Source organism: Amblyomma americanum, chromosome 2, assembly GCF_052857255.1.
Source record: "Amblyomma americanum isolate KBUSLIRL-KWMA chromosome 2, ASM5285725v1, whole genome shotgun sequence".
Lineage (NCBI taxonomy): Eukaryota > Metazoa > Arthropoda > Arachnida > Ixodida > Ixodidae > Amblyomma > Amblyomma americanum.
Window position 1 is genome coordinate 105,968,217 of NC_135498.1, and position 25,173 is coordinate 105,993,389.

The window sequence follows — 25,173 nt, forward strand, 5'->3', positions numbered from 1 at the left end:
AAGACGATCTTAATGTTCAAACAATGAATGATAATCTCGCTGCTAGAATTGCGGAGTCCGCCGTAGGAGTAGGTGGTAGGATGGTTCGACAGGATACCTGCAAGCTATCTGAGGAGGCGAAAGATCTGATTATGAAACTCCAAAGCATTAAGGCGTAATGCCCTAGAGCCAAAATGGAACTTGCAGACCTATCGAAATTAATAAATAAGCGCAATGTAGCCGACAGAAAGAAGTTCAATATCGAGAGAATCGAGCATACTCTAAAGAACGGAGGTAGCATAAAAGCGGCGAAGAGGAAACTAGGCATGGGTAGAAACCATGTGGATGCGTTAAGAGACAAGGAAGGCAATCTCATTAGCAATATGGATAAGATAGTTAATGTAGCCGAAGAGTTCTACAAAATTCTATACAGTAGCCAATGTAATCCGAACGTTAATGAGAGAGAGAGAGTAGCGAACAGCAATCTGTCATCCCGCCAGTAATGAAATAGGAAGTAAGGAAAGGCTTAAGAGAAATACAAAGGGAAAAGCATCTCATATATCGTTGGACACCTGAACCGCGCCGTATGGGAAGGGATAAGGGAGGGAGTGAAAGAAGAAAGGAAGGAATAGGTGCCGTAGTGGAGGGCTCCGGGATAATTGCGACCACCTGGGGATCTTTAACGTGCACTGACATCGCACAGCACACGGGCGCCTTAGCGTTTTTCCTCCATAAAAACGCAGCCGCCGCGGACGGGTTCGAACCCGTGAGCCGGAGTTCCCGCGTTCGAACCCGACCGCGGCGGCTGCGTTTTTATGGAGGAAAAACGCTAAGGCGCCCGTGTGCTGTGCGATGTCAGTGCACGTTAAAGATCCCCAGGTGGTCGCAATTATCCCGGAGCCCTCCACTACGGCACCTATTCCTTCCTTTCTTCTTTCACTCCCTCCCTTATCCCTTCCCATAAGGCGCGGTTCAGGTGTACAACGATATATGATACAGATACTGCGCCATTTCCTTTCCCCAAAAACCAATTATTATTGTTAATAAAAGCAGCTGGTGAGGATCAGGTAAGAGCAGAAATGTTGAGGAACTGAGGGGCATTGTGCTCGAAAAACTAGCCACCGTGTGTACGCAATGCCTTAGGACATCGGCGGTACCAGAAGCTTGGATGAACGCAAACGTTCTTATTTCTTATGAAAGGAGAAGCCAAGGACTTGAAAAACTACAGCTTACTGTCCGTTGCCTTCAAGGTGTTTACTAAGATAATCGATAATAGATTCAGGGCAACCTTAGATTTTAATCAACCAAATGATCAGGCAGGCTTTCGTAGAGAATGTTCCACAATAGATCATATTCACATTATCAATCAGGTGATAGCGAAATACGCAGAATATAATCAACCGCTGTACATAGCCTTTACAGGCTACGAGAAAGCATTTGACTCAGTGGAAACCTCAGCAGTCATGCCGGCATTGTGAAATCAGGGTGTAGAAGAGCCTAAAATAAAATTCCAATAAGGAAGAGCGTTAGGAGGGAGACACGACCTCGCCAATGCTTTCGACGCCTGTCTGGAGGAGGTATTCCGGGGCCTTAATTGACACGTTTTAACTCCGGTTTTTCCATTTGTATTTTTTATTTCGTTAATTATTCAATAGGTTACAATTGTTTCATTAACTTATAATCGACTATCACAAAGAAATCAATCATAAATCACTAGAAACACAAATTACCATGACTCGATTTTTTTACACAGCTTAAGATTATTTCTGACACGCGGTGCCAACTATATATGCTACGCCGACGGCTTTTCGACTACACAAGCTGTGTACGCTGCTACGTAATAATTGGTTTTGGGGGAAAGGAAATGGCGCAGTATCTGTCTCATATATCGTTGGACACCGGAACCACGCCGTAAGGGAACGGATAAAGGAGGGAGTGAAAGAATAAAGGGAGCAGAGGGGCCGTACTGGAGGGCTCCGGAATAAGTTAGACCACCTGGGGATCTTTAACGTGCACTGACATCGCACAGCACACGGGCGCCTTAGCGTTTTTCCTCCATAAAAACGCAGCCACCGCGGTCGGATTTGAACCCGGGAACTCCGGATCAGTAGTCGAGCGCCCTGACTACTGAGCCACCGCGGCGGGTTAAACGTAAAATTACGTTTTCATTGCCTTTACATTGAGCCATCAGAGCCGCAGACGCAAAAAAAGTGTGTCCTTAGGGAGGTTCCATAGGCTGCGGGCACCCCCATAAGTACTGTGCGGCGTGAATCAAACAACGTCCCTTGAAGTGTTGCAGAGAAAGGAGGTCTGAAGGGGGAGCGCTCCCTCCCACCCCCCAATAGACACAAGGGAGGCGGGCGCAATTCTGCCCCGCCTCTCGCCTCACGCGATCTGCCGTGAGTTTTGGCTCTGCTTTAAATAACAAAAATATGAAAGTTTGCATTTTTAAGAGAATAAAAAAGCGCAGTAACTGGCTCCCTTCTCGGTGGGCACTTCAACCGCGCTGTGAGAAAAGGTAGGAAGGTGGGAGTGAAAGAAGAAAGATGCCGCAGTGGAGGTATGCGCCTATAAAGGCGTTTGCATCAGGTGGTGGAGACGTCCATCTCCTCTTCGAGCTATTGAAAGCAGATCCCGCTGCTGCTTCCATCCCGTTACAGCCAGGACACGCAAAATAGCCCAGAAAACGAGACTGTGGCGCCCAGGGAGCCCTCATTTGAAAGCTCTATAGTATGCATGTGAAAGAAGTCTCGCAAAGCCCGTCTGCAGATTTAGATGTTGAAGCCCACAAATCACACAACTTCCCCTGGAGGAGGAAAGCCACCACCGGATAAGTCCAGGAAAGCCACCACCGGATAAGTCCAGATGCGGTCGACGCACTTGGTACCGTCAGTGGCCCCTATTTCGTGAAGCATCTAATACTGAAATGAAAAAAATGAAATGACATGAAAAAATGGTTTTTTTTTAGGAAAGGAAATGGCGACGTATTTGTCTCACATATCGCAAGACAATTGAACCGCGCCGTAAGGGAAGGATTAAAGGAGGGACTAAGAGAATAATTTCGGCCATCTGGTGATTTTTAACGTGCACTGACATCACACATCACACGGGCGCAATTGTGTTTCGCCTCCATCGAAACGAAGCCGCTGCGGTCGGGTTCGAACCCGGGTACACCGGATCAGTAGTCGAGAGCCCAAACCACTGAGCCATCGCGGCGGATTCTAATCTAGTTCCGCAGCGAATATTTATTGCCTGTACGCACTAACTCTCCGCTCCCACGCCGTGAAACAGGTGCAGTTGCCGGTGGTTGTCCAGAGCGGCTCACCTGCAGCGACGCCGCGGCAACGAGCCAGCCGCAGCGTCTTCTGGCCCAGCCTCTGTACTGGCTTCCTTTGCCGGGGCGTATGGCGAACTGGCTCCGGCGGAAGTCGTGGAGCAATTTGTCCATCGTCAGCCCCATCGTACGTCTGTGGGCATCAACGGCGGTGCCGAGCTCCATAATGCGCCACCCGGCCTGCGCATGTTCCGCGTGGCGCTGCACGTGACGGAGGCTAGCGTTGAGGGCAACGCCGCCACCTCCCGCTGCACGGAGGAGGCAACCTGCGAGGCCGCTCTGGTGAGGTCACCACAGGCGACGCCCCTCGCTCTGCTCGCAGTATGCGTCTCGGATCTTCCACCTCGAACGTTCTACGGCAAAACTCGCATTCAGCTCTGGAAGTCTTTGAGTACGGGCATTCTTGAACGGACAGGAAAGACGAACAACAACGTCAGGCACTGCCTTGAGTACAGAAAATACCAGAATGCACGCGAAATGAAGCAGAGTGGTGAGCTCTGCGATGAGCGCCAGGCCCCTTAGATCGCTGTCGAGTTCCTGCGTAAGCTCTTTTTAGATTTCATGATGTCATCCCGTGTGAGAATCTGCGAATATTCGAACCGTGGCGAAGAAGGTGAAGGAGGATTTCGATAGGATGGATGTGGCGACCGCACGCCTTTCAACAGGTGGGACGCGTTGTATAAGGCCTCGTTCCTGACTGCGTGCGCAGGCTAGAAATGTGACCCCACGACGACAATGACTCGCCGCGGGCATCCTACGCTCTGATAGCAGTTTCAGAAGAGGGCATGTCCGGCGTTACAAGCACGTTGGATACGCTCGTCGAAGGTTACGCGAGTGCTGGTTGCGCCAGGCCGGCCGAGTGGAGAGTTCCATGCATGCACCGAGAAATGGCAGCATGGGGGTCAAGACCTGCGGTGCTACACGAGAGGATTGAGTAAAGTTTATTACTGTTACTACGACATGAAGTCGTATTGTTCCCGTGGCACACACAAGCCGCTGCTGTCTCAAGAGAGGGTATAGTGATAACGGGTCTGTGATGTCCAAGAATGAACTTCAACCACTGTCGTTTTCTTTTCTGAAAAAAATAACCGGGAAAGAAACGCTTTTTTTCGGGCATTCAGAATTTCTTGAATTTCTTTTTTTTCTTGAAGGGCACTTTTATGATGAACAACGAGTTCATGATGCATGGATATGTATGTACACAGTCCCGCAACTGGTCCGGCTTTTCATCGACCTCCTTGCGTGAATTACTACGTATATTAGATACTGCTGTTTGTTGGTTTAACACGAGGACCTTCTTCGGAACAGTGATGCTCGCGAATAAATTGCTCTGTTCTTTGTGTTTTTTTGCAGTATACTAATGACATGCTTTTTCCCTCCTTTCCGTCTTTTCTTTCTTAGGACCGAGCAGCGGCGTAGATATCGGCGACTTGGTGCCCAGCCCACACCCAGCCGCACGATCAATAATGGAATTTTTAATATGTTTTCGTTATAAAAGCGATACATCATTCGCTCGAGCCGCATTGTGTAGAGTGTATTTATTTGCGAACCCGTATTCATTTTTATTACGTACTAATGAGGTTAACTGCGTATGTCGCTATTTCACTGTATGTTCCTATTTCACTTGGGTTACTCTCACGGCTCGCTCGGTATTCCAATTCAAAATGAAGGATTATCGGCCTAAATAGTATATCTAGACTTCAAGCAAGCGAAATCGTTTGGTTTCCAATGCAGAACATAAAGGTAATTTCTGAAAAGCATGTACACAGGATCTGTCAGATGAACACCCAAGGGATAGTGGAATCATCATCGGTTTCGAAGATGTTGATGAGCCTTGATATTTTGTAAAAAAAAGCGGTTATTACTTTCGGCTAAATGTGCTTGAAGATGGCGAAAGACATGCTGCTAGCTGGCTGTTTATGAAATGTGAAAAAAATCGCTGCATGCCTTGCACAGACACGCAGGTTGCGAGTTGCCAATAGTGAGATGCAGGTTTCATGTCTGATTATACAATGCCATTTATTTTTATTCAAGTACCTCAGAGGTTCCAAACTTGGACCATTAAGTGAGGGTGAGGGGTACAGTAACTGGCAGCCAAGAAATTGTACGAGGTCTAAAAATACAGAAGTACACAATACAATAACCTCTGGGTTCTCGCCTGAACGAAATGCATTGTGCAGAGCACACATTTAGCTGGAGCATGCCAGCAGCTAACCGGATCGCATAATTTCTGAGCAAAAAGCTCCATTTCTCTCATGCAAAACTGCAAGGTCAAACAACGCTTGGATTCGACCAATAACTGGAGGCTCGTCACAGGCGTGGCTGTGACGTCACAACGCGTGACTTGTCGCAGCAGTTACCGCTGGTTCCGTCGACAAGCTCGCCCTCGACTGTTGGGTCACGTGGCTAACCACGTGATGCGCTCTGGGTGGATAAATGCCAGCGCTCGCCGCCTCGACACCGCAGAGACATGGAGCCAGAGGCGGTCACCGGGTCGACTTTTTCGGCGAAGCATTGGAGGCGCCGGGCCTCTGCTTGTGACCCCTACCACGGAGAGCGTCATGAAACCGCGTTGGCTATAGAGATAAGTCGCGAAAGTGGTCTCGTCGAGTTGATGAAACAAATGAAGAACGCCAGGTTCGTCTGCAGAAGCAGCAGCACAGGCAAGAAGAGGATCTGCAAGCGGAAAAGGGCAGCGGATGCTGCCAACGCCTTCGCGTCGACATCTACCACTGTATCGGTTGTCATTCGGTCCGCATAACCTGGCTCAACACAGCTGAGCCATAGCCATATCTTTATTTGCAACTGGGAGTGGTGTGTCGGTACCCTGTCACTTGCGTGGAATCTGGATTAAATCTCTTAAAGCGACAAGCTGAATGGCAAATATGGGGCAGGTATGCGTGCTTGCAATGGTGGCATTACTTTATTGATATCCATCCAATCATATGTGAATAAAATAGTGTCAGCCGACAGTTGCGCAACATTTGACAGTGCATGACTGCATAGTCTACAGTTGATATCCAGGCCATACATGGACCACACACGCGGAGAAACATGGGCTTAACGACGTGCACAATTTTATTAGCCAATAAAAGATACCTTCCACACTTTTGAAGGTGTCTTTACTTTCCCTGTAACTTCGCTGTTTATTCAGTCTATCAATCTTGTTTTGTCGACTTTCAGCGCCTTCTGCCGATCTCCCCCCTAATGCCGATGAATGTTAGGGGCAGATCTTAGTATTCGAAAGAAGAGCTAAGCATATTCACTGGCGCCAAGCGCCTTTAAAGGCTTGTAGCTGAGGAGTGCTTAAGATGCCAAGCCATCGCCGTCACTGTGTCATAAAGACAGGGAACCCCTTGAGGGACCACATCCTCTTCCTGAGAATCGTTAGGGAGCAAGGACCGTCGTCGGTGCGCTTGTCTCCGCTATACGACGTTAATTCGCTATGCCCGTTGTTAGGTTAGAAGTGACTCCGTGAAGCATTTGGGTCCTGACGCCTTAAAATGAGGAAATGAGCTGTCAGCGCGAAGATGAGTGTTCCAGAGTGCTTAGTGTTGCCTATATAAGCGTGGAGCCCAGCCATTAAGCGACTACACATTCTAACCCAGTAGTTTGTATAGCGGGCACTCAAATTTGCTGTTTCGTGACTCAATTCTTTTTGTGCTGTGACGATCAGCGGAACAGAGTGTTGAACAATGTGCCAGCGATTTTCAAACGTCGGCTAGATTCTATGCTTTTCAATCAAATGGTTTCTCTCTATATTAGCTAAGTGAACGCTTTGCTATTTAATATTCAGCGGAGGCGTTGATATCAATGTAATCTTGCCCGCTCTCACGCATTAAAATTACAGCAGGCTTACATTCTGAAGGTTTAAGATCACAGGAGTGTAAAGTGCCGTCTTCGAACAATCTTTTGAATGTTAAGGGGACAAATGTTATCCCGGGATAATCGCAGATTAAAGCTCTCGCCCCCTTGCCTGTGTGTAAAAGGCAACAAATACTGTTCTGCGGTCACCAAAAGGAAATAAAATAAGTCCCCGCCCGTACCAGTAAGTATATTTAGCTTGTACAATAGGACAATTTTTATTTTGACGTGTTACAGAAAACAGCGCCTAGTAATAGGACAAGAAAACGATGACAGATTACAGGGAGCCGTGTGAATCGTCTTTGTCTCTTGTCCGGTTTGCACGTGCTGCGTTCCGTCATGTTTACCACTAATCAGCTAGCCCAACTTAACTCTCATTCGCTATGGTGGGACGACAGAAAAGAATTGAAAATAAGAGAGAGATACAACATATCATGTAACATGGGGCTGCTCCGGTCCCAAGCCCACCGAACTAGACAAACATCACTCCGAGGAACAGTGGGAGTCTGCCCTGCTCAGCTCTGACTTGGCGACGCAGCGAAAGCTGATATCCTAAGCAAAAGCAACTGCGGTGGACATTGGGGTCCTGAAATAAGGACTCCACCCAAAGTCTGTGTTTTCACCAGTGGTACAGCAGTGGAACGGGGAGTCCACCTCTTTGGACTCATCTACTATCTGTCTATCCTACCTTTTTGGAATAAATGTTTTCTACTACTACTACCCCTTGTCCAAGGCGCCACTGGCTTTCGCTGATTGATGGACTTGCTGAACCAACTTTAGTTGCTGATCCAGGGCTTCGCTGATCAGGGCCACCTCCCATTGCTCATATGTCGGGTTGGACACAGTTAAGTGTTTTGGTTTCGCTGTGCATCCCCACGATATGTGGTAGAGTGTAGGGCAAGCTCCACACGAAGGGCATGTTTTCTGATATTGAGTGGGGCTAATCTTGTGTAGGATGAACAGGTTAGGGAAAGTGTTGGTCTGAATTTTCCAGCAGTCTATGGCTTCGGAGAAATCGAGTTTTTTGTGAGGGGGTGGGTAATTTCTGCTCTCCCGCCTAATATGTTCTAATCTGTCACCATATTTGCTAGGCATGGGCGCAGGGTTTGGATGAGGATCCGCCCGGTTGGGTAAATCTCGGGCTAGATCGTTGGCTACCTCACTGCCAGCTCGTCCTTCGTGACCAAGTGTTCTATGTACAAACGTTAGCGCAAAATAAGACGCATTCACAAGAAAGGTGGACAAGAGCACGCGCTGTCTTGTCCACCTTTCTTGTGAATGTGTCTTATTTTGCGCTAACGTTTGTACATAGATCTATGCAACCAGGGCCCTGTTACCACCGGCCGACCTCTCCGCCTTTCTTTCATTAAAATTCCCTTTCTTCTTCTAGCCTAGCAACAAGTGTTACTTGAGTGATTAGGTGTCCATGTTAGCTTGTGTGTTTGGCTTAGATTGCCAAGTAGCTCTTTTGCTTCTGAGGGAAGCGCGTTATGAAGAAAGTCTCGGCAGGCTTGTTGGCGGTCTGTTACGACGTGGGAGGACTCTCGTTTTTGGTCTTTGTGCTTGATGGTGATAGCTATTGCCAGAGCCTCTGCAGAGGAGGGGTTTTCTGCAAAGATAGACGCTTGGATAGCCGGTTTTAGTTGATGTTCAATCGCAGCGTCTGAGAACTTTCCCGGCGTGGGGTAGGCCCCAATGTCTGCGTAGACGGCTTCGCGGCCTTTTTCTAGTTGTTTCTCAAGTGCCTTTGCTCTCGCTTGTCGCCTGCCTTGCTGATGAGCATGATGCATGTGACGCGGGAATGGCTAACGGTGGTCTTCTCTCGGGTTTGGGTTGGAAGAGAGGTTTTACTGCCTCTTGTCTCCAGCCCCGGCCATATCCCTAATTTAGACAGGATCTTTCTTCCCTCATTTGTTGTTATAAGCCGTTCTTTTTTTCTTTCCAAGAGGGCTTCATGGAGCTCGGTAAATGTGTTGTGCAGACCAAGCTCTAGGAGTCGTTCTGTAGAAGTGGCTATTAGAAGATTGAGGGCAGTTTTGTAAGCCCCTCATGATTTTATCGATAGCTCTGTTTTCCACAGTGCCCAGTTTTTGGTAAGTAAGGCCGTGTGTTATCCTGCTCATAACTAGGGTCTGGACGAGTCTAAGGGTGTCCTCTTCTCTCATGCCCTTGCGGTGCCAGGTAATACGGCAGATCATTCTTGAGATTTGATTAACGGTTGCTTTGATGGTTCTGATAATATGGTCGGATCTGAGGTTACTTTGAAGCCAGAGCTCCGGTATCTGGATCTTGTCCACCTAATTAATCTTGCGTCCTCCCAGGAAAAGCTCTACTTCTCCTGGGGTTTTGTAAGGTAGTTTGTGGAGTCTAATGAACTCAGACTTCTCGGGGGCACATTCCAGACCACTTCCGCAGCAAATTCTTCAACCGTGTGTATGGCTTGTTGTAGGGCTTCTTCTATTTGGGATAAGGAGCCGTGTGTAGCCCATAGAGTTATATCATCGGCATAGACAGTGTAGCCTATGTCGGGCAGCGTTTGAAGCTTTCTTGCTAGTTTTAGCGTGACAATATTGAGGAGGAGGGGTATATTATAGCCCTTTGAGGAGTACCCTTGTTCGGAAGGGGGAAGGGTTGAGAACGGACTTCACCAAAGCCTATGGTGGCGGTTCTGTTGGAGAGGAAAGTCTTGATGTAGTTAAACATACTCTCTCCAGAGTTTAGACCACTAAGCTCATCTAGGATAGCCTGATGGGAGATGTTGTCAAAGGTTCCTTTTACATCCAGGTTTAAAAGGTTTTCTCCGTGGGTGGTGGGTATTGTATTAATCAAGGCTTCGCTAATCCTTAGGAAAAATAAAATCTATCCGCCCATGGAACAGTCTGGTAGACCTGGACAGAAAGTAAGGTCGGGCAGCCGGACGAGAGTGAGAAAAAATCACAGGAACGGTTTCGAGTGTTTTTAAACAGCGATCCAGCGTTAGAGGGCTTGTGATCTTGAAAAAATACACACGTCTGAGAGAGTGCCCACCGCAAGCGGTGGCCTTGTGGTTAGAGAATTCGACTCATATGGGGGAGGTGTGGTGGGGTGTTGGGTGGGAGGTTACGGAACAGTAGGTTGGGGGTGCATATTTACCGGTGGGTGCCCGATGATGGACTTGTGGAGGCCATCAACGGAGCAGAACTGATTATGTCGTCGCCCTCCAGTAGGTGGAAAAGGCGAGGTCATCGAAGCTTTCCGCTTAAATACGTTGCGTACAGTCTACACCCGCAACCCAACCTAATTCGGCTGCGAAAAGGACGATGCATGCCAAACGCTGTGTCCGGGGCGGGTGACGAAGACGACGAAGTTGTTATGGCGGCGCCCCCGCAGAGCTGAGCGGAGCTGCCCCGAGACTCCGGCGGCATGGCCGCGAGGTCTCCTAGTCCGCCCGCCGTCAGAGCCACCACATCCAAGCAGTTCCTCGCCCTCGCCGGCTACATCTTGGGCCGCGAAATTGGACAGGGGACCTACTCTAAAGTCAGGTGAGCAGGATGCAGCCCACACTTGCCTTGCAGCAGCAACGAGATAGTTCATAAAGCAGGTCTGTCTTGTAGAAGATGACACCGGATCTCGCAATCAAGCGGTTCTTTGCATTCTGTTAGAACTGCTGGTGTTCATACAGGAAGTCTCATTAGCTGCTGTAGATCGGTGCGGCCGTTCAGGCTACGCATAGTACCACCAGCTGCCTTGCACTTATAGTTTACAGCCATTGAGTGACTCCCTACAGTGGTGACAGTCTTTACCAGCGAAAACACATCCCAGAAATTGCAATTTTCCATAGGTCCTTTGTACAAACAAGCGCGCAAACGCTGCTCAAGATCAACCATTCCATTAAAATGCTTTCGCCATAAAACGCTTATCACAAGGAAGAGCTCTTACAAGCCTGCTGAAATTCGCACCATTGTCTTCCACTGTCTTAGGGAGGCAAAGCAAAAGCTAAGTTTTTTTTAACCGACTCATACACAATGTCAGCAATATGTGTCAGTGGTTTCTACGAATGCTTTGCTGAATCCCTTGAGGACATTGCTCATCGGAGTAAAAGCGCTGCTCCTAAGCGAAGTCTAGATCAGTGCAATTGACAACAGCTGGTTGGGACCGCTGTTGTGTCTTCATGAATGGCAATATAAAAAAAATTATTTTCCTTTGATACCACGCTAGTTTTATCCGGCTCAAAGGAATGCAGGTTGAAACCATTGCTTTGCTAAATGTAAAGAGTATGAGGCGTTTCGGGAGGGAGTTAAATTCAAACATATTTATTTCCAGCCCATCCGTTTAATGTCTTGAATGGGTGACGTTTGAAACTGATGTGAATAATACTGGCTCCCATTATCACGTTAACTTCCCAAGCATTGTGGCTTTTTTTAAAACCTTGCTATTTCTTGCGTACTCAAACCCCCACAATTTTGTTGGTGACATCTTATAGTCTTGGGCCAGTCGATTTGAAATACCTTAGTTTTATTCCGTATTTTCAGTGGTTAGCGTTGCTGCTTTGCGAACAAAGAAGCTATATACAGAAAGCTTGCGTGCGTACTACATGGCAAAAAAAAAACATGAAAAACATAAATCCCGGGTACATGATTCCTGGGGATATGACAACAGTTGTACTGGGAAACAAGAAAGAGATCAGGCTTGTGTCGTGACAATTTATCATAAGAGAATTTTTGCCTGCCTTCAGTACCACCGTTTTCTTGTTACTCACCAAGTGCAGTAAATTCCATTCAGAGAATTTTCCCTTTTTCGGGAATTTGATGAGCAAAAACGGGCGAAAAGATAGTTTTTACGGAGTTTGAGATAACTGTTAGAACCAGAATTGTCTCCCGTTTTTCCAAATGGTGAAGTTTTCAAGCGGCTGCAAAAGAACTGGGAACCTGAAACAAGGATTTTTGGTTATATTTCAGGAAATTTTCGGTTACGGCATAGAACATTTCTACCGCAGTGCCTCTTTGTACATGGTGTTCTACTACTGAATACGAGATTGCCATTCAATCCGATACGATTAAATTAATTTCGACGGAGCCGAAACGCGGAAATTGCTATGTGCGGCGATTCATGTGCACATTAAAACGCTCATGGTTTATGTTATTCCGCAGCTACCTACTACGGAATTTCTCATGCCATGACCTCTGCTCCTGCAATTAAAAAATTAATTGTTGTTTTGCTTTGACCTCCAAGCCTTTCTTCGTGTCTTTCTCCGAGTGCTTTCCGGATTGGAATGATATCGTGGCATCTCCGCGACATTGATTCAGAGCCAGTATAACGGACCCATTCTCTGCCACCAGACACAGGATCGGCGTGAAGGGTGACCAGCGCTATGCGGTCAAGATCATCCCTCGGCACCTGGCCCCGCGCGAGTATGTGTACCACTTCCTGCCGCGAGAGATGGCCATCATCCCCAAGCTGCAGCACCCGAACATCATCCGTGTCTACGACATCCTCGAGATCAAGCGCAAGGTGTTCGTTGTCATGGAGCTGGCCAAAGACGGCCGCTTCTCCGAGAGCAAGGCCTTCCACTACTTCGACGAGATATGCGACGCGGTCGCCTACCTAAACCGGCAGAACAGCGTCCACCGAGACCTCAAGTGCGAGAACATCCTCCTGAGCGCCAAGAGGCAGGTCAAGCTGGCCGACTTCTCCTTCGCCCGGCCCACCCGTGAGAGCCTTTTTTCCTTTTTTAAAGCGATAGCTCTAACTGATGCAAAAGTCGACCTCCGTGTCGGTTTGATCCCTGACCTTGATAAGCCAGCATAGCAACAGAACCAATTCATGTCAAACTGCGCATAACAGGGGGGTATACCATGGCCACGACGATTCACCGTGGCGGGTCGTGCTTTCGCCCTTGCAGTCCTCCTATTTAGGACTGTAGTTGAAGTGGATAATGTCGTCCCTACGAAGTTGTTTTGAGGCGTTGCTGTTTACATTTTTATGCGCGTGCTTCCACGAATTTTGGCCCTTTCTAGACCGCACATCAACGAAAATCTTCAGCTACACTGCCTTTCGGGCCGAAAAGACAATTTAGACCATGTTTATCTCCCTCCAGTTGAATTGCGGTATGTTCATATGTGCTTTGCTTTTTTATTGTAATTGCCAATGTACTATTCTCCGATGTGTCCTTTCTGTTTGAGTTTATTTCCGCAAACCAGGAGATACAATGGTTGTGGGTGATACAAAGGGAAAAAGCTGCGCAGAGGAGCTGACTGGTTCCATTGTATTGTACTGACCTCGCTTGCTTGGGCATGATATGCCTGCAGTATTTCTGAAATATATACCACAATTAAATTTGGTTGGTTGGTGTTCAGGTTTTTATGGACAGTTTAAGATAGAGGAATTGAGAACGAGGTTCCTTGAGGATTGAGTGAGATTATTCAGCTTGTTCTCATTCGAATGTGTTACCGCCCGCGCAGACAACGCGAACAAGCGCAAGCTGCTAAGCCGCACGTTCTGCGGCAGCGCTGCGTACGCGGCGCCCGAAGTGATCCAGAACATCCCGTACCGGCCCAAGCGCTACGACTAGTGGAGCGTGGGCGTCATCCTCTACATCATGGTGTGCGGACAGCTTCCCTTCGACGACTCCAACCCGTTCCAGCAGGTGCGCGCCCAGATGAGCCCCCAGATCAGCTTCCCGTCTTCGTACGGTCTGACCAAGATGTGCCGCAACCTCATCCGGCACCTGCTCGAGCCGTATGTGCTGTACCGCTGCTCCGTGCCCCGTGCCATGAAGCACCCCTGGATGCGCAAGGAACGCATCAAACGGAAGCTCAAGTGAGTGCCGTACGCTTGCTGCCAGCTTGCTTTACGAACCCAATGGGTGTTGTATTCAGACAGGACATGCTGCTAAACCTGTAGACGGACAAAACGGTATATTCTTTCTTTCTTTCGTGTTAGAGGCACGCTATTCAACCAGCCCCTGTTGATGTACCATAGAAAAATCTGACGCAAAACATCATCCATTTTGAAACAGCGCAACAAAGACGGGACGTGGAAACTGAGGTGTAAAGACAAATATGCGCTGACTCATGAGAGCTCATGAGGGCCGTTAAAATGTGCATCACACAGGACAATGACGAAAGTGCATTCATTGAAAAATGTGGTGTGTCTGTTGATAGTTTTTTAGAAATTTTGTCCTTCTACCTGTCGGCAACAGTTGTTGAGTGGGAGGGCAAGTCATTTGTGCAAGCATCCGGTGTATGCATTGGTTCCAGGGTTGCACCTGTATTGGCTAACATTTTTTTTTGAGTTTTGTGGACAGGGCGATTGAGCAAGCTTCGAAGGAGTTAGGGGTGCGTATTTTTCGTTATGTCGACGACTATTTGGTGTTTACCTAGCCAGACAGCCTGCCTAGAATGTTAGTCGATGTTCTTAAGGTGTTTAATGAGTACGGGCGTGGGCTAAAGTTTACAACAGAGGTACCCACGAACAAGGAACTGCAGTTTCTAGATTTGGTTTTGTTTTCCCGAGACAAGCACGTGTGCTGGTGTTATCGGCCAAGATCGGCTAAGCCCTTGTTAAACTTCAGGTCAGGTCATTCCAAGCTTATAAAAGAAGGCATTATCTTGTCGTGCATCCAATCTTCACTCAAGAAGTCCTGCCATGAAATGATTGGGGAGAGCATTGCAGCCCAATCAAACAGATTATGCGCGAATGGCTATCCGGCTCACCTCATTTCCAGGGCAGCGGAAAAATTGCTTAGGCACGTGAAGTATGGGGCTCGGCCGAGTGCAAGAAATGAAAATAAAAATAAAAATAAAAGGCCGGCAGTGGTTCCATATGCGCACAGCATGTCCCATGGGCTCAAAAAAGTGGCAGGCAGATATGGCGTTGACGTCGTATTTTCTGCCCCGAAGAAATTAGGCAGAATGTGTAGACAGGTAAGGCAGAGGCAGGAGGGAAGCAAAAGGGCTTGTCAGGTGCGCCATGTTTCCCCTTATGTACCTTGCGAGGTAGGGGTAGTATACCAAATTCCCTTCTCGTGTGGCGCCACATATATTGGCCAAACAGGAAGATGCATCAACAAGCGACTCATGGAACATGAGAACACCAGAAAAAAAGACCCCCTGTCACACGTGGCGGTCCACTGCAGAAGGTGCAAATGCAAACACGAAAAAGAGTACGAAAAAAGAAAAACAGAAGGAGACCCTCTCACTAAAGGTGCATTCCGTTGCAAGAAATGCAAATGTACCCCCGACTATAAGAACACCAATATCGTGTTTCGCCATTGTGATAAGATGACGCGAGAAGTGTTTGAAGCTTTTCTTATACGTGAGAAAGGCGCAACGTGCATTAGTTGCCCATCGGTCGCCCTTTCCGAAGGGGAGATTGGATATCTGGCGTCACATGTGGCATGAGTTGACTATGGTGGCGATTAATCTTTCCTAACTCTGTATATATTTTGTGTGTTTTTTTCAATAAACCCAGTTGTTAGTCAGCGCATGTTTGTCTTTACACCTCAGTTTCCACGTCCCGTCTTTGTTGCGCTGTTTCAAAATGGATACGTACCAACTTGCCCAAATTTCTGCTTTACGCAAAACATCATCCGTGCGGAGAATAGAGGCTGCAGCGAATTTGTGTTCAACTGTCGCAGTGGGCAGGGCTGTTCGCGCAGATGTTCTTGGAATTAGTCGAGACAAAGTTGGAGCTAGTATGGTTCTTTCCTAGGGAAAATTTTGAGCTCGGGGGAAGGTAGTGGTGGGCGTACACGCTTCCTTTCCTCCCCTCCCCCATAAATCTATGCATGACCATGGGGACCCACAGTCTTAGTTCATTGCACCGGTAATAGCGGTGGCGAGCAGTAAAAGCAGCGTGTGTGGGTGAATGAGTGCGCGAGCAGACCAACGGTGTATCTAGCTATCAAACCACTTCCAAAAGTCTCGATGGAATGCATGGTCTCCTCCTGCAGAATGCTGATAGAGGCTAGACTGCGTCGCATCTTGAAACAGTATAACAGTTCTGGTTCGGTGCCATGAGTTCAGCGGATAGGTACACGGTGGTACAAAGTATCTGTGGTGCGAGTTTGGCGCGCTTGGCACAGTCAAGGGGAATGCTAGTTTACGCGTCCCCGAAGCTGGTCAGCGTAGCAGTCCCAACAAAGCGAAATGTTCCGTATTGAATCTTCTCGCCTAAAGAAGGCAGAACATGTCAGCTGTTCCATGCTACTCGGCAGTAGGTCCAGGAATTTTCTTGCCTGAGTTTTTTTAGTAGATTTTCTGTCTTTCAGCTATATCAAAACACCGCGCTGCTCCGCACTGTGAAATGCAGCGAGAGCTGTAGTAAGTCGGCGAGTTGTAGTGCTGCCTAAGGTTGTTAAAACGGATGCTTGGGCGAGTTGGTACCACATTTTCTTGAAGGGCGCGAACTTGGGCACCGGCAGAAGGAAGACACACAGACGGGCGCTGACGTGCAACTAAATTTTTATTGCTTGGGGCGTCGAAATAAATAGGTGGCCACCAAACGACAGAACATTGGAGGACGCTTAAGCTTCGCCTTTAAGAGTGGAACGCGACAGCGTGTTGCGGCGCTGTCAGGGAGTCCACGGAACGCCATCGCCCGTTCGGCGCGACGCCTTGCCCGTTAGAGAAATCGCTCTGCTACGCACGGTGAAGCGGACGCGCGGAGCGTCAAACCGCGTTAAGTGCTGCCAAGCGCCTTTCTGAAGCAGAGCTTCCACGCCGAACGAACGGGCAGCAAGCCGCAAACTTCGCGTTGAACGCGCCTTGGATGTGCGCTGCGTAGTTCGCCGCTCACCGCGTGATTCCTGTGTCCCCGCACGGCCCCACTGCGCCCCAACGAGATGAGTGGGAGGAGCTGCCGTCGCGCGGTATCTGTTGGGGCAGTGGCGTACATTGCGAGGAGGAGGAAGTGGTTTGTGTGGGCGCCGCCTTCCTCCTCGGTTTTATTTATTAATGCTTCTGGGTTTTTTCGCTCACGGCCGACGCCGACGACACCGGCTTTTCTGCGACACGGGGCCCTTAACGCTGTCGCGTTAAGAACACACACATTCATTGCCTTTGCAAATATTGTGTTATTTCATGCTGGATATCAGTGGGATTGCTTAGATTTGTTCGATGGAGGCTGTACGCAGTCGGTAAGTACATTTTTTTTCGCGCAACCGAATGAACTTAGATGCGCTATGGGAAGCTTGGAAACACCTAGAAAGGGATCGCTCCGCACACGGTTACTGGATGCTTACTAGCTTCGTTTTAAGGCCTTTCGTGGCTCACGAGTGGCGTGGACGGAAGTTGCCCGCACGAACTGTCAACCAATTCTTGTTAAGCAGGATGTGTGTAATGAAACAAAAATAAAAATACTAAGAATAAAAATGGACGAATAAATAAAGAACAAAAATAAAAAGAAAACGGAATAAAGATAAAAATCGAAACCACAGAAAACTCAATAAATACTAAATAAAAACAAAATAGAGAAAATACAAAACTGAAGAAGAGGACAGGGAAAGGCTTTCGCGTTTCCGCCCGTAAGCAAACCTAAATTTGTACCTGTAATTTTCATTTACCATCGTTAAAGACGCTTTATAGGTATTGTGCTCGATGGATTTCACTCGTGTTTTCGTGCCCAGTTTGTGCTGACATTCTTCTCGTCCCGTTGCTTTTTCGTTCCCCGCTCGTTGAATGCAGTGCTCACTTTCGACCACAAAGTTCTACCGTTATATCCGTCGCACAACCAGTAACACTGCGCGCGTGGCTATGGCAAACTGGATTGATTGGCGCTTGGTGGATAAGAGAGCAGCTGCACCGCGTCGCTTTGTAGCGCTTTCAAGCGCTTTGCCATGAGGGAAAGAAAGGAAGTAAGAGAGTCTGTGTCGTCACTCTTGACGAAACCGGAAAAGCGTACGACAGTATGTTGTCCGGGCAGGTTCTCATTCTCTTACACCCCGTTATCATCATCTGTCGGCACATAAACAGGCGAGGCGAGGCACACCCAGTTATACTGCCGGAAGGCGATGTAGCTTCTCCTGCCATTGCAATTATCACACACATTCGGCCTACACTGCAAAGTGTTACCGTTACGGGGGTACCGGGAGCCACCCCCCCCCCTCCCCACCGGTGAGCACGCGCTGATTGGTCGCGACGCTGCAAGCAGGCACGTACTCCAATGCAGGTAGCTGGCGCCATCTGGCGCCGTCAAGGCGGTTTGCGCATGCTCACTGACTGCGCGCGGGCTCCCGGTACTCCAGTACCAGTAACGGTAACACGGTTCTCGGTGTGCTACAGGTGTCTATTCCTGAAGAACCACATAACATCCGCCATACCTTCCTTCTTGGACCGCGGTTTTGGTAGGGTCTCTGCTATCTTTTCTTTGGGGCATGCATGGTTATGTCGCTTTGTCAGAATTTCTCCGTGGCCTTGTTCTACTGGCCCATTAAGTTTCGTCTAGATGGCGCCACGGATGATGAGTTAATCCAACGTGTACTGCGTCAGCGCCGGTGCGAGAGCCCGCGAAACCTCTCTACAAGGCCTGATGCTGGAAAGAAAATAAATGACGATTATAAGCTTATGTTTTTCTATCGATAGCTGCATTACGACAGCACTTCGAGCCTTCAGCGTGGCACCCATTGAGCTTCGTGGCCGCCCTTGAGCTCAGTGGCGGAGCCGTTTTTGTGGAGGAAAAAATTGAAGGCGCCCGCGTGCAGTGCGGTGTCAGTGCATGTTAAAGATCCCCAGGTGGTCGACATTATTCCGGAGCCCTCCACTACGTCACGTCTTCTATCAGCCCCTCCTTTATCCCTTCCCTTACGGTGTTGTTAAGGTGTCCGCCGATATATGAGACAGATACTGCGCCATTTGCTTTCCCCCAAAACCAATTGGGGGACGGGCCGTTTTATTCCCCGTCCTTATAATAATGTCCAGCTCCTCATTCTCTGCCTTGTGAAGCTTTAAATATGGGGTGACCTATAATACTCTGCTAATCAGAAAAGACTTCATCAGTCCAAGATGCTATGCCTCCATCGAGCCTGTGTGCTTGTTGGCTATCCTCTTGAGAAGCCTGCGCGTTTGGCTCGTGGTGGCTTCGAGTCTCTGCATCAGTTCAAAATATTCGCCCGATATTTCAGTCCCAGGTGCTCACCGCCATAGGAATGACGTTTCCCTTTATTCTTAAGTCCATTCCACGTCCCGGATTCCTATTCTTGCGCGACAACATCGACGGCGAGGAGAGAGCTTCCGACTTTCCGGTAGAACACCGGATCCCGATGGGCTCTAGATATGCCTCCACGACTCCTATATTCGTTCGAAGCATGAGCTCAATCGGTCCACCACTTCCCCAGACACGTCCACTAACCACACTTTGAGCCTCAGAATATCTAACACTCTGGATGAGCTCATGAAAGCGGCTGGAGCATCCCTATACCGGCGACCACTGCGCAGTCGCAGGAGTCGCAGTGTTCTGGAGAGGCTGGAGCAGGTGCTCCGGGTCTGCTCCAGGAGCACGAAAAAATCTCCCCAATTGGTCAGGAAGGAGCTGGGGTGCCTCTGCTGCCCCAAAACATGCACCCGGTGCATAACGAGGGCAGACGTATGGACAGAGCCAGAGCCCCGGAGACTAGGTTTGAAGGTTGGCAGGAAGTATTTTATATGCAGACGCCGCGGAATACGAGAATGGCAAGGGTTACGCGTCTGCTGAGCCGGAGTACCCGTGTTAAGCCCGACCACGGCGGCCGCCTTTCGATAGAGGCGAAATGCAAAATGCGCTCGTGTGTTGTGCGATACTGCACGTTAAAGATCCCCAGGTGGTCGTGATTATTGCGGAGCCCTCCACTACGGTACCTCTTTCTTCCTTCTTTCACTCCCTCCGTGGTGGCTCAGAGGTTATAGGGCACTCAGCTACTGATACAGAGTAGCCGGAATCTAACCCGACCACAGCGGCCATGTTTCGATGGAGGCGAAACGCAAAGGCGATCGCGTGCTGTGCGATTTCAGCGCAAGTTAAAAATCTTCAGGTGGTCGGAATTATTCCGGAGCCCTCCCCTACAGCCCTCACTTGTTCCTACTCTCCGGGATCTCAGTGGTGCCTCTTCCGAGCGGCCTCTACATTTCGGTGAAGAGCTTAATACGTGTCAGGAGATCCTTAATTACTACATGTTGGAATGTCAGTCGTACCCAAGTGTACACAAGAAACTTTCTAAGAGAGAAGAGGTAGCATGGATGAAACAGCAAACGGGAGTCTATCCGAATGCGCAGCTTTAAAGCCGACGGCACCCCGAGGTGTTTAGCCCTCGGTGCAAGAAATGCGATGGAATTGCGGACTTCGCCCCCAAGGTGTGGACTTTCCCTAGCTATGGAGAGCCGAACACAAGTAGAGATACCTGGAAGGCACTGCCGCTCAACCGGGAAGAACAAGACCAGAGTCAAGTCATCGGTCTGCCCATGGCTGGTGCCGCAATCCAAGAGATCCCGGCTGTCGGCTACGGGCAGAATGATTCGGAGTTAGTGACTTGACACCCGTCAAATTGGCTGACGGGTGCCAATAAAGTTATTTCTCTTTCTCTACCTGCACACCATAAAAAAAAACACGAATAATACATTTTACTTGGATTATTTGCAGGCGGCCCAGGCATGCATAGGTAAGAAAAGGCGATACTTACCATATTCCGAAGGCTTGTCGAACCGGACGAAAGGGTGGATGTATTACAGGATGATGAAATGTGGGATATGAAGCGCGAGAGTGAGACGAAAAGCTATGATAGGTATTCAGCAGCCTTGTAAATATCGGAAAAATGACCACCACGTAAATTTTTGTTGCCGACTGTACAAATAAATGTTTTATTATTGAGAACTATGAGTGGTCTACAGCACACTACAAAATTTAACAAGATTTTTAGATCGCATCAGCACCATGAGCTCCGGTATATAGATGCTTCATGAGGCCGTACTGCAGCACCGCTATAGGCAGTGAACGCGTCGTTTCTCAGCGACATGGAAGCTTTTCACGTATGCTGTTTAAAATACAAACTTATACGTGTAGGCATTTTGGTGGCAGTCACACAGCTCATTTCATGTTTGATTTTGACCAGTGTCATTTTCACTGCTGGTGAACAGCAAATGTTCTGCCTGCTTGCGTTTCCATCTGCTGAAGGAGATGGAGACGCAGGAATGGCCATAACGGCCGCAGCGGCGGCATTTGGATCGCAAAGACGCCCGTGTGCTGTGCGGTGTCAGTGCACGTTAAGGATAACAACAACAACAATACTACTACTACTACTACTACTACTACAACTACTACTACTACTACTACTACTACTACTACTACTACTACTACTACTACTACTACTAATATTAATAATGATAATTAGTTTGGGGGGAAAGGAAATGGCGCAGTATCTGTCTGATATATCGGCGGGCACCTAAACCGCGCCGTAAGGGAAGAAATAAAGAAGGGAGTGAAAGAAGAAAAGTAGCAAGAGGTACCATAGTGGAGGGCTTCCAGAATAATTTCGACCACCTGGGGATCTTTAACGTGCACTGAGGCATCGCATCAGCGCCATGAGCTCAGGTATATTGGTGCTCCATGACGCCGCACTGCAGCACCACTATAGGCAGTGAACGTGTCGTTTCTCAGCGACATGATAACTTTTCACGTATGCTGCGAAAAATACAAACATGTGTGTAGGAATTTTGGTGGCAGTCACGCACCTCATTTCATGATTGATATTGAGTATTTTCAATCCTGATGGTGGTAGTGGGTTTTATTAAAATAAGAGCAAAAAGGAAGGCAAAGATTTTTGATAGTCACGGCATCTACCATCTATACTGAAACACCTGAGCTGAGGCAGCGGAAATAAAGGATAGCACGCACAATGGAGAAATGAAATGAAAGAGGTGAGGGGATAGGAAGAGAGGATAGGGGGAGAGGTAATATATACAAACTATTTACACAATAAAAAATGTGTCCAGGTTGTGCGCGTGATTAGTTCATGTTGGCGGAATTAAAACTCGCACAGCACTGTGTTGGCGACAACTGGAGTGGGGCGTCCAGTTATTAAAAGTACAAGGTAGAACTCGCGGAGCGTTCGGTCACTGCGTGTAACTACCTGACGGAGAACAGACGGGACGCCAAGCCAGTGTGTTCGAGGAATGTACAGATGCTCACCAAGGTTCATCCACGTGTGCGCGCACTGCCCTGCGGCCACAATAGCGTCTTGAGGGAGCCTGGTAGTATGCCCAGTGCATTATAGGCAGCAAGCATATCGCAACGAGCATCGGCGAACGCGGCACAGTGAAGGAGCAAGTGTTCTAGTGTTTCCACAGCACCGCATCCGTCACACACATCCCTCGTAGCGATTCCGTGACGCTCCCGTCATTGCCCGGGCCACACGCAGCCAATGAGCGCGCGGAGGATCAATACACGTTGCGACAGTGTGAGTGCGCGACAGCCAGTGTGCTGTGCGATGTCAGTGCGTCGTTAAGGATAATAATAATAATAATAATTGGTTTTTGGAGAAAGGAAATGGCGCAGTATCTGTCCAAAATATTGGCGGACACATAAAGCGCGCCGTAAGAGAAGGTATAAAGGAGTTAGTTAAATAAGAAAGGAAGAAAGAGGTGCCGTTGTGGAGGGCTCCGGAATAATTTCGACCACGTGGGGATCTTTAATGCGCACGGACATCGCACAGCACACGCGCGCCTTAGCGTTTTGTATCCATAAAAACGCATCTGCCGCGGTCGGGTTCGAACCCGGGTACTTCTGATCAGTAGCCGAGCGCCCGAACCACTGAGCCACCGCGGCGGGTCGTTAAAGATCCCCAGGTGGCCTAAATTATTCCGGAGCAACTCCACTACCACGTCGCTTCCTTCCTTTCTTCTGTTACTTCCTTCTTCATCCCTTCCTCTCTTACGGCGTGGTTCGGGTGTCCACCTAGACAAGAGAGACAACCATTTGCGGAAAATTTTCTGTGCATGCGCGGTGAAGGTGCAGGCAGCGCCCTCTGTAGGAGGTTTGGTTTTGGTTGGAAAACATGAGCCGGCCGTGCAGTCCTGCGCTGTAGTGCGGCGACGGATGTGAGCTGTAACTACCACGTAACTTTCTTGTAACTGCAACGCGTATCTATCTAAACTAACCATGTGTTTTGCAACAACGAGATTTGGCCGTGAGAAAAGCCGCGACGAGATACAAGGCGCAAAAGACGAAGCCGTTGGTGGGGACAGTAATGCTCGCATCGAGCACGTTGCGAAACGGCTGTTTCTGCTACATTTCGCGCTTGCTTCCAAGTGCGCACCGCTCGGTCGTTCTAGAGGAGTTTTGCCATCGACGCACATGCGTATTCGGTGAAAACCGAATGATAGATACTAGTATGGACATTCACCATAAATGCTACAATGTCAAGTTGTGCTATCTGAACAGCGGTTGCGTGACAACGGCAAAACAACGCTCTGCCGTATCAGCACGAGCCCTGATTGAGATAGTACAACGGGTCGTTTACTAATCCGCTAATTGTGGCCAGCGGCAAAAGGCGCTGTATGAAGTTAACAGAAAGATATTTCCATATTCAAAGGACATTGGACATCTTGACAAGCTTTAATTTCATCTTGCATGTTCATGCATTCATCAGGTAGTAAACTTCCTTGGCCCATTGTCGGACTAAGCACTTCATGCTTTCATATGTAACATCATTACTCGCCGATGCACCTTAATATGCATTTGATGGCTGAATTTTATCTTCTCAGTTTTTATTTTTTTTAGTTTACTTTCTCCGCACTGCTCACCTTTCGCCTTTGTTTCCCAAATTCTCTCAACCGCGCAGAGTAGCATGCAGTGATTTATAAACGCCGGCTATATTCTCTATTTTTGCATTAAAGAGGTTCTCTCTCTCTCTTTCCTGCCCTATCAAGGAAGCGCAAAGAAACGTCTGTGCGCATTAGGAAAAATCCCCACCCCCTTCATCCCCTTCCCCTCTCCTGGTCCCCAAGAGTGATGCCCAAAGGGCCAACATACGACGGGGCCAGTATCCCCCCTTCATAGCAACAACCACAACCACCACCTTGAAGAAAGTGCATTCCATCTTATTGTTCCATGACTCGTACACGCATAGGCGCACATTCATGCACATTTTCATTTTGGTTATTTGGCGTTCGTTCTTACCCGCCGCGGTGGCTCAGTGGTTAGGGCGCTCCACTACTGATCCGGAGTTCCCGGGTTCGAACCCGACTACGGCGGCTGCGTTTTTATGTAGGAAAAACGCTAAGGCGCCCGTGTGCTGTGCGATATCAGTGCACGTTAAAGATCCCCAGGTGGTCAAAATTATTCCGGAGCCCTCCACTACGGCACCTCTTCTTTCACTCCCTCATTTATCCCTTCCCTGACGGCGCGGTTCAGGTGCCCAACGATATATGAGACAAATACTGCGCCATTTCCTTTACCCAAAAACCAATTATTATTATTATTATTTGGCGTTCCTTTGAGGTCGCAGAGTGCAGGTATTGCCATATGTGGTCGTTTTTCAGGCCACAACGCGAAAACTCTTCGCTTCACCCCGTTTCTAAAAATGGAAATGCTCTTTCGTTAGCAGACGCACGATTGCGTCAAAGAAACAACACTAAAACAACAAAACAAGCGCACGGGAACTGCTGAACGCTGCCTTGCACATGTTTGGTAGGGAACCCCTTTCCAACAGTCCCTGCGGAGCTTCTCTGTTTGCACGACAGGTGGCGCTCGCTTTTTCGCAGATGGTCAATTACTGCGCTAATTTCTTACCTACAAAACCAGTTTTCAATTTTAAAGCATTTTTAACCAGCATATTTTTCATTTGTGTGATGTCGCCGAACTTTAAAATAATTAATTTTTCTTTTTCTTTTTCCTCAGCCAACTTCTGCCGCGCTCAACGAGGCATTATGTGAGGTAGGAGGCGGAGAAGAAATGCAAGCTGAAGCACGCGCCACCTCGCTGGGACGAGCAGCACGATCAGAAGAAGCTCTGGAATAATCCGAGAGGCACGTCACTGCAACAGGGTCAGC

The 25,173-nt window shown here is 48.5% G+C and overlaps 2 pseudogenes across 2 annotated transcripts in view; both read left to right on the forward strand.

Moving 5' to 3' along the window:
* LOC144119970 (uncharacterized) overlaps nt 1-4,771 on the forward strand; it is a 61,565-nt pseudogene extending 56,794 nt beyond the window's left edge. The window contains exons 7-8 of the transcript XR_013312419.1: nt 3,271-3,595; nt 4,715-4,771. The product of XR_013312419.1 is annotated as an uncharacterized LOC144119970 (transcript). The remainder of the gene's footprint in view (nt 1-3,270; nt 3,596-4,714) is intronic.
* A 5,746-nt stretch (nt 4,772-10,517) lies between these two features.
* On the forward strand, nt 10,518-25,112 carry LOC144118916 (testis-specific serine/threonine-protein kinase 3-like; annotated as a pseudogene). Its single transcript, XR_013312185.1, has 4 exons — nt 10,518-10,698; nt 12,502-12,866; nt 13,618-13,975; nt 25,022-25,112. The product of XR_013312185.1 is annotated as a testis-specific serine/threonine-protein kinase 3-like (transcript).
* Nucleotides 25,113-25,173: the final 61 nt, after the last annotated feature.